Here is a 9,237-nt window from a genome sequence, read left to right as displayed (position 1 = left end):
TTAGGCTAGTGACAATGCCCCTGAATTTTCGAGATACCCCTACCGGAGGTAGAACTAACCCAACAATGTTTTTCCTCATCTCTAAGGTCTCCCCATATATGAAATGGATTCTTGGCTAAAAATATTTACTGCTAAGATTGTTAAATTAACAGATATTGTTATACACCACAAAACCAATAAAGGACTAAAATATAGCCTGTCCGTATGGGAGTTAAGGCATATAAACTAATGCAGATCAATCACACAAGCTCTGAGAGCTTTGAAACTTGACATGTTTGTAGTCAGGAAGTTGATTTAACTACTAGAAAAGACTGGATGTGAATATCTTGATGTATGGAATAAATAGACACATGTAAACACATATCTAAAAATAAGCGGACATGCACAAATTTAATATCTATGCAGAATGTTTTCATTTACTTTGTGCTTGCTTTGCCTGGCATTATCATAGAAACACATATGATGGCTTGTTGGAAAGGTGGGGTTGTGCTGAATCCAGCAATACCAAATATGTAAATATATGATAAAAGAGAAGTGTTCTGTCACTCAATGTATGATGTGTCCAAAATGAATGAAAATGGAACACTGACATAATTGAGTCCAAACCCATTCATTATCAGGGGTGAGAAGAATGTTGAGAAATTCAAATATAAGAGACATCAAAAAATATTTAATATGGCACCTTGTACTATATGGAACAAAGATTGAAATCGAAGAATAACACTTACCATAGCACAAACAGGAGACCAGGGAGTTTTTAACTTAATTAACTTTTTAATAAACTATAACTTAACTTCACACAATACAACTTAAATTACTGTCTTAAATAAAACAAATGGCAATCTAACTAAAGAAACAAACACTTCTTCGGGAAATGAGCCCTGTCTTCTCAGGCTGTTTAGTTTATTTTCTAGCAGGCAACCATTTGGAACATCAACTGCTTTTGGGAACCGTTGAGAAGGGTCTGGGCTGCAGACTTGCACTTGCACTCTCCAGGACACTGCTTCTGCTAGCAAGGCCACTTGAAGTCTTTATTTTTTTATTTTGTTCTATTTATTGATAACTTTTTGTTTGAATTTCCCAACATTTTATAACAGTTTGCCATGTGGCAAAGACAAGAAAAAATAAACTAAATTACAATGTCAATTGCAATCGCTACTTGCACTCTCCGCTACCTGTGACTTCACTTGCAATCAACACAAATCGTGCATGTGCCAATGGAGACGAGACGCTGTGGTTGTGATTAAACGATTAAAACTAATTTAGTACTATAACGTACAGGGTCCTGCAAGAAAAAGACAAGCACAGACCTTGGCCACAGAACAGCAGAATATGAACGCAATGCACAAAGTCTTTCGTTAAGCGTTTTCCTCCTGTAGAAAAAAACTAACACTTAATATTGGCATAATGTATTCAGACACATTAAGTTCAATTAAAAGATCAAATTCGATATATAGTTATTATTCAATGTACTGCAAGTCAAGCAGATGGCTATGAACACAATGTGCAAACTTTGTCCTCCCATACAATAACGCTTAATGTGGCCTAATAACAGACTAAGATGATAAAGACAATTTAGTAGGCCTAGGCTAGCCTATATGTCTTGTTGTTGACTCTAAGTATATACAGACCAGCAATATGAATGGGCATTATGCATTAAGTGATTTTAAAGGATCAACTCCGTACAGGCAAGCAGACGAGTACAGAACGCAGTGCGTTAAATTGTACATTAAACGTTTTCCTCCTATAGAAAATCATTATAAATAAAACACATAATGTAGGTTAATGGACAAAGACAGTGATATAAACAAGTTGTAGACAGTTTATTCTATATGGAAAAATGCTTAATGTGAAACTTTGCGTGTTTCGTTTATTCTGGGCTCACATGCTTGCCTGTACATATTAGTTATGTATTTTAATAAAGTAGAGAAGCATGAGTTTGGCCTTTCTCATCTATGTCCATTATGCCACATTTTGCGGTATGTGAGGAAAATACTATATACATATTCCTTATATTAATGAACTGTACATTTAATTTGATATTTTAATAGCATCTTAATATATTAAGCCATGTTAAGTGTTTTTTTTTCTATGCTTAGCTAGAGACTTTATGCAAATGTTCATATTCTGGTGTTCTGGCCATGGATTTGCCGATCTTGTCTTTTCTTGCAGGACCCTGTACGTTATAGTACTAAATTAGTTTTAATAATTTAATCACCACCACAGCGTCTTGTCTCCATTAGCAACATGCACGATTTGTGTTGATTGCAAGTGATGTCACAGGTAGCGGAGAGTTCAAGTAGCAATTGCAAGTGACATTGTAATTTAGTTTCTTTTTTCTTGTCTTCACAACCTGGCTTTATAAAATGTTGGGAAATTCAAACGAAAAGTAAAAAAAAAATTAACAAAATAAAAAATAAAGACTGCAAGTGATGTCACTAGCGGAAGTGCAAATGTCTGAGTGTGCAAGTCTGAGAGTACAAGTGAAAGCCTGCAGCCAGACCCTCTTGAAACATTTTGGGGTCAACCCCCCATGATGTTACAACTGCAACACACCACTCATTCCACATTGTCACCAGTGACAAAGTGGGGTCATATTTGGACAGTCAGGGCAAGAGCAAAACCCTGTGCAGGTCAAGCCCACAGAAAGACACTGGCATTTGGTGGCATCGGTGCAGTTTCCATCTTTACAGTAGAGGTGGGTGAGGTCTCTAACTCCTTTAGGTGCTGGTGCCTTCTGGAACATCACAGATTAAATGCAGCCACCTTCTCTGAGCCTCCATCCTCTACCAACTGGGTTCCAGAGAAGAGGTTTGGCCAGGTGGCTGTGACGCCACACTACTGTTTGGTACACGGCTCTCAGCACATGTTGGCTGGAAGCCATCTTCTGTTGGGGGTAGATTTGCTGCTGACACCTCGGCTCATCCAGGTTGGTGCTAGGATGCCCATCTTGGTGCCTCTTCTTTGTCTTTCAAGATCTTTGATTGAGTGTTGGTGTAATATCTATCAAAAACTATAACGACACAGCTGTGACCTTCCTTTCCCATTAAAATTGCGATCTTTTTTCCAGGACACACTCACCCAGGTCATTGAACGTTTGAAAGGCTGAATCATTGAGCATTTGAAGAAGATCCATGCCATCAATGATACATGCTGATGGTTCTTTACACTTGGCAGCTGCTGTTGTCTTCTTTATGCTTCCATCATCAAAAAACAAAGAGGGTGGGACAAAATCATGTTTAATCTGAGATACGAGATTTTTATGACTTGGGAGCGGGGAGATACGAGGTTATGCACTCATTGATAAGAATGATACAGACACAGACGTCGCTGCTGCCAGCAGTGTTCATCAAAGTCTGCGGTCGTGTCGGGCCTTTTGACAAGAGATAAGGCTTTAAGGGGTAACTAAACCCCTGGTCAGAGCCTGACTCCACCCACTGGCAATATTTGAAAAATGCTGAAAAGTGGGCAGAGCACAGCGGAGATAGAGGGGACAAACCAAGGGCAGGGCTGAGCCGGTGGGGCATGAACCTGAGACCCTCAGTGAAAGATTAATTGACAGCTGCTGTTAGAGTCGCTAAAATGGAGAGTGACTCTAGTGACGCAAGTAGTTTTGCTACAGAGCGTTCATTTGAAGTAGAGGACTTTTCTCCCCCACCTTCACCTGAAGTGGAGGATGTCGAGGTGTCTGAGGACACAGGGCCAGGGCCTGAGCCATATCAATTCAAGCCACTGGCTCAAACTGCGGTCTTAACTCCCGGATTCTGATAGGCATCCGATGATGCTAGCGAAGCAGCCGTGCAAGAGAGAATGGGCCAGTCTCCGAGTAAGGCACTGCGTCGCTTTTCAGCGTGAGCTGTGTGGAGCATTACAGCTGTGTGGAGCATTACCGAAGCATTACAGCTATGGATTTTTAACAAAAACAAGCCTACTCAAATGTATCTAACCTAACGATTTTCATTCGTTATTGTAAGAAATGAAAAGAGTTATGCAAAGATAGTCTTACTTGGCGCCAGTAGACAGACCTTTTTTCTCCCATAAATAAAACCTGTTAGCCTACTTGGGGCATTTTACATGCACAGTGCCAACTTTGAGTCAGTAAAATAATAATAAAAACAATAATTTAATGCTGGTATCCAAAACATTTAATTCAATACAAGTAGAATTAGAAATTAGATACATTTTAAAACTTCAATGCACATGTATAATAAGCCTAGTAATAATAACCCTAGTACTATCGATCATAACATACTTCTACAGAGACTGGAAACTGGGTTGGGCTTTCTGGGATGGTACTCAAATGGTTCAGGTCATACTTAGAAGGGAGAGGCTATTATGTGAGTCTATTAGAGCATAAGTCTAAGTGGACGTCCATGACATGTGGAGTGCCACAAGGGTCAATTCTTGCACCGCTCTTGTTTAGCCTGTGTATGCTTCCACTAAGTCAAATAATGAGAAAGAACCAAATTGCCTATCACAGATATGCTGATGATACCCAGATTTACCTAGCCATATCTCCAAATTACTACAGCCCAATAGGAGGATCTTTGATGACATCTTTGAACGCATACGCGAGTGGTTGTGTGGCAACAAAACAAACAGTATGGCAGGCTGTAAAGACGCAACGAGCACTTTCAAGTGAGTTAAGGCCCGTTCACACCAAGCACGATAACTATAAAGATAACGATATTAGCGTCCACACCAGCGAACGATATTGTCTGTGTATTTGAAGCGGACGCGGCACGTCTGCTGCTTTAAATTCTCGAGCTCATTACAGCAGGATTGATTCTGATTGGTTGGCAATGTTTTATCGTTCATCAGGTGGAAAAATCGTTCTGAAAGTGATTCCAAACGATATCGTTTCTTTATCGTTATAGTTATGGTGTGGACTCTGCTATTCTTTAATATTGAGAACGATTTTTAGAACTATATCTTTATCGTTATCTTTATAGTTATCGTGCTTGGTGTGAACGGGCCTTTAGCGGGCAAAATCCTCAATATATAAGCACTTTAACATCTGAAGACCGGAGGAGGTTTGGAGAGAAGCTCAAAATTTGTATTGGTGACAAAATCGAAGCTATTCAAAGCCCATATGAGATCTGGGATGACAAAAAACGTTGGTCCGACTCGCCCGTGTCTTGGCCACGAATCTGCTGGGGAGACATTTATTCTTATTTAATAGAAACCCCTGGACCCTTTACTCATGAAAGATTAAAGGCTTTCAAAAGTCTGAAGGCCTATGATTATTTTGTTTCTTGAAAAGTTGGGCCAGTCTTTTCTGCCAAGCAGAAAGCAGTGATCGTGCTAAAAGCAGAGGTTAGACCTGGCCAAGCAGAGTCACAGCATGATTTGCATCTACCGTGGGTGTTCGACAAAGAGAACGGCGAAATAATCACTGCTCACTGCGACTGCAAATCCGGGTAAGTCTTCATTGATCAGTGTTCTTATTTACTGAAAATGTAGTGACTGTTGTACCAATTCAATTGTTTTCAGTGTGAGACTTTCAATGGCGTCTGTACTAATGGTGAAAAATTGTATATCACAGCTTACACATTTCTCCTTCTTTCAGATCCAGTCTTGGAGAAACATGCAGTCGTGTAGCAGCTTTAATGTTTAAAGTAGAAGCAGCTGTCAGGATAGGACTTACAAATGCTGCATGTACTAGTGAGGCTTGCAGCAAAGCACAGCTACAGAATGATGTGAGGAACATAGTCTGGGTGCTGTGGATTGCGGTTTGGGACACCTGAATCAGAAAGCGAAAACATATGACTCGGTTGATTTGACTCAGTATTATTTATTTTTATTCAATCTTCTATAAATACATAGTCACTAAGACTTACCATGAACAAAATGTGCCTCACAAACTCGTTCAGAAGCTGCAGGCTTTCTTCGGAACGTCCAGGTTCAATCGCCTAATTGCACGCAACCATTTCTTTCATTTTTCGCTATCCTTTTCGGAGGGAATTCGAAAAAACTTTTTATCAGGCCCCCAACTAACCGTACAATCGACCACACAGCAAGAGTGAACCATCCTCTTCTCTAAATCCTCCTCCAAACGTGCAAAACAATCAAATTACAGGTATCTAGCGGTGTTTCCTGCCACACGATTCCCATGATGCAACGTGACGAACATAAACAATGACTTCACAAAAAGATCCGCCTATTGACTCCCTCTGCCAATGCATTGATAAAATTAATAGTTGGATGTGCCAGAGCTTTCTTCAGCTAAACAAGGAAAAAACTGAAGTCATTGCATTTGGAAACAAACATGAAGTGTTCAAGGTGAATGCATACCTTGACTCTAGGGGTCAAACAACTAAAAATCATGTCAGGAATCTTGGTGTGATTCTGGAGACCGGTCTGAGTTTCAGTAGTCATGTCAAAGCAGTAGCTAAATCAGCATACTATCATCTCAAAAACATTGCAAGAATTAGAGGTTTTGTTTCCAGCCAAGACATGGAGAAACTTGTTCATGCCTTTATCACCAGCAGGGTGGACTATTGTAATGGGCTCCTCACTGGCCTTCCCAAAAAGACCATTAGACAGCTGCAGCTCATCGAGAACGCTTCTGCCAGGATTCTGACTAGAACCAGAAAATCTGAGCACATCACACCAGTCCTCAGGTCCTTACACTGGCTTCCAGTTAAATATAGGATTGATTTTAAAGTACTTTTACTCGTATATAAGTCACTAAATGGCCTAGGACTGAAATATATTGCAGATATGTTCACTGAATATAAACCTAACAGAGCACTCAGACCACTAGGATCAAGTCAGTTAGAAATACCAAGGGTTCACACAAAACAAGGGGAGTCCTCCTTTAGTTACTATGCTGCCTGCAGTTGGAATCAGCTTCCAGAAGAGATCAGATGTGCTAAAACACTAGTCACATTTAAATCTAGACTCAAAACTCATCTGTTTAGCTGTGCATTTATTAAATGAGCACTGTGCAATGTCCGAACTGATTGCACTATATTTTCACTTTTTTTATGTAAAATCATTTTCTAACTGTTTTTAAATTCATTTTAGTTAAGTAGTTTTTTTCATAATTTTAAAGTTTTAAAATTGCTTGTCTTTATTTTTATTATTTTTCTTCATGATTATTTTACTTTATTTTATGTAAAGCACTTTGAATTACCATTGTGTATGAAATGTGCTATATAAATAAACTTGCCTTGCCTTGCCTAGTAATAAGTAGACATTTAAAATACATCAATAACTGATATCATAGTTTAAAATAGATAAAATCTGAGTTAAGGCTTGCTTTATGTGTTGCTCGATGAGGATTTCTCAATCGTTGCGACTTTAAATCCTGAGGACACAAAATGCCGTGGAACCTCCTGCCGTGGAGTGAAGAAGAGGTGGCGTTACGAGGATTCTCAGACAGCTGAAGTGTCCAATGGAGTTAAGAGATTTGCTCTCAATCTATTTTCAACACTTTAGATTGTTTACCATGTGGGGTTTGACCAATAGCATTGAATTGTGAAAAAATATGAAATAGACAAAATTTGGACATGCGAGGATTCTGCCTGTCAGTGACGATATTTTAATAAAGGTGTTCCATTCCAATGTTAACCTGATTCAATTGGATCTGTGGTTCATATGAATTGTATAGTATACTGTGCCTTATGAAATGTATTATTAGTAAATGTATCATAAATATAGATCAGCACTTACCTAATGTAAGTTACTTTGCAGTAACCATGAATTTGTCAACATTCTTCTCACCACTGATAATGTGATTTGGACTTGAGGCTATTTTGTCCAGTGTTCTTTCATTTTGGCCACCTCATACATTGAGTGACAGAACACTTCTCTTTTATTATATATTTACATATTAATAATTTAAGTTGTGTTGTGTGAAGTTAAGTTATAGTTTTATTAAAAAGTTCAAACTCCTGGTCTCCTGTTTGTGCTATGGTAAGGTGTTATCTTTCGATTTCCATATAGTACAAGGTGCCATATTAAATATTTTTTGATGTCTCTTATATTTGAATTTCTCAACATTCTTCTCACCACTGATAATGAATGAGTTTGGACTCAATTATGTCAGTGTTCCATTTTCATTCATTTTGGACACATCATACATTGAGTGACAGAACACTTCTCTTTATCATATATTTACATATTTGGTATTGCTGGATTCAGCACAACCCCACCTTTCCAACAAGCCATCATATGTGTTTCTATGATAATGCCAGGCAAAGCAAGCACAAAGTAAATGAAAACATTCTGCATAGATATTAAATTTGTGCATGTCCGCTTATTTTAGATATGTGTTTACATGTGTCTATTTATTCCATACATCAAGATATTCACATCCAGTCTTTTCTAGTAGTTAAATCAACTTCCTGACTACAAACATGTCAAGTTTCAAAGCTCTCAGAGCTTGTGTGATTGATCTGCATTAGTTTATATGCCTTAACTCCCATACGGACAGGCTATATTTTAGTCCTTTATTGGTTTTGTGGTGTATAACAATATCTGTTAATTTAACAATCTTAGCAGTAAAATATTTTTAGCCAAGAATCCATTTCATATATGGGAGACCTTAGAGATGAGGAAAAACATTGTTGGGTTTAGTTCTACGTCCGGTAGGGGTATCTCGAAAACTAAAGCACTTTTTGACCATTTGTCACTAGCCTATAATAGCTACAGACCGGCCGGAAGTTTTGAACTGTAGCAGTGTCCACTTTCCTGCTGAGTTTAGCTCCAACCCTGATAAACACACCTGAACAAGCTAATCAAGATCCTCGTCTGGTCTGGGTTGGAGTTAAAAACTGCACGAAAGTATCTTGCGGGGCCAAAGTGAAGAACTTCTAACATTACACCTGTTAACATAGGCCTGGGAAAAATACTCACCGCAAAATGAGTAGGCCTATGTGTGAAACTGCGACACACTTTCACATAATCATTCACCTCCGTCTTCCACCCGGTTCACTTTTATTTGAATCGGCGCCGTTTATTTGAACAACGAGCGCGCGCTTAATTGAAATGAACGTTAAAATTCACACTTCTGACTGGAAGCTCGTCTACTTATAACACAGCTATCTTATTGTAGTTAACAATTCCGTTAACATTAACAAGGAAATAAAGGGAGACTATATCTTAATTAATTTAAAAACCGGAGCAAAATTAATTTAACAGGGCTTGAACCGACGGCTGACGAAGCCCGTCAGTGCTTCACACCAGTGTTTTTGAGGTAAATTTTGCTTCTAGTATCAGTGTTCAACACAA

The sequence above is a fragment of the Carassius auratus genome, chromosome 35 (genome assembly GCF_003368295.1).
Source record: "Carassius auratus strain Wakin chromosome 35, ASM336829v1, whole genome shotgun sequence".
NCBI lineage: Eukaryota > Metazoa > Chordata > Actinopteri > Cypriniformes > Cyprinidae > Carassius > Carassius auratus.
The sequence above is the reverse complement of the archived record's forward strand: the minus strand, read 5'-3'. Positions refer to the sequence as shown.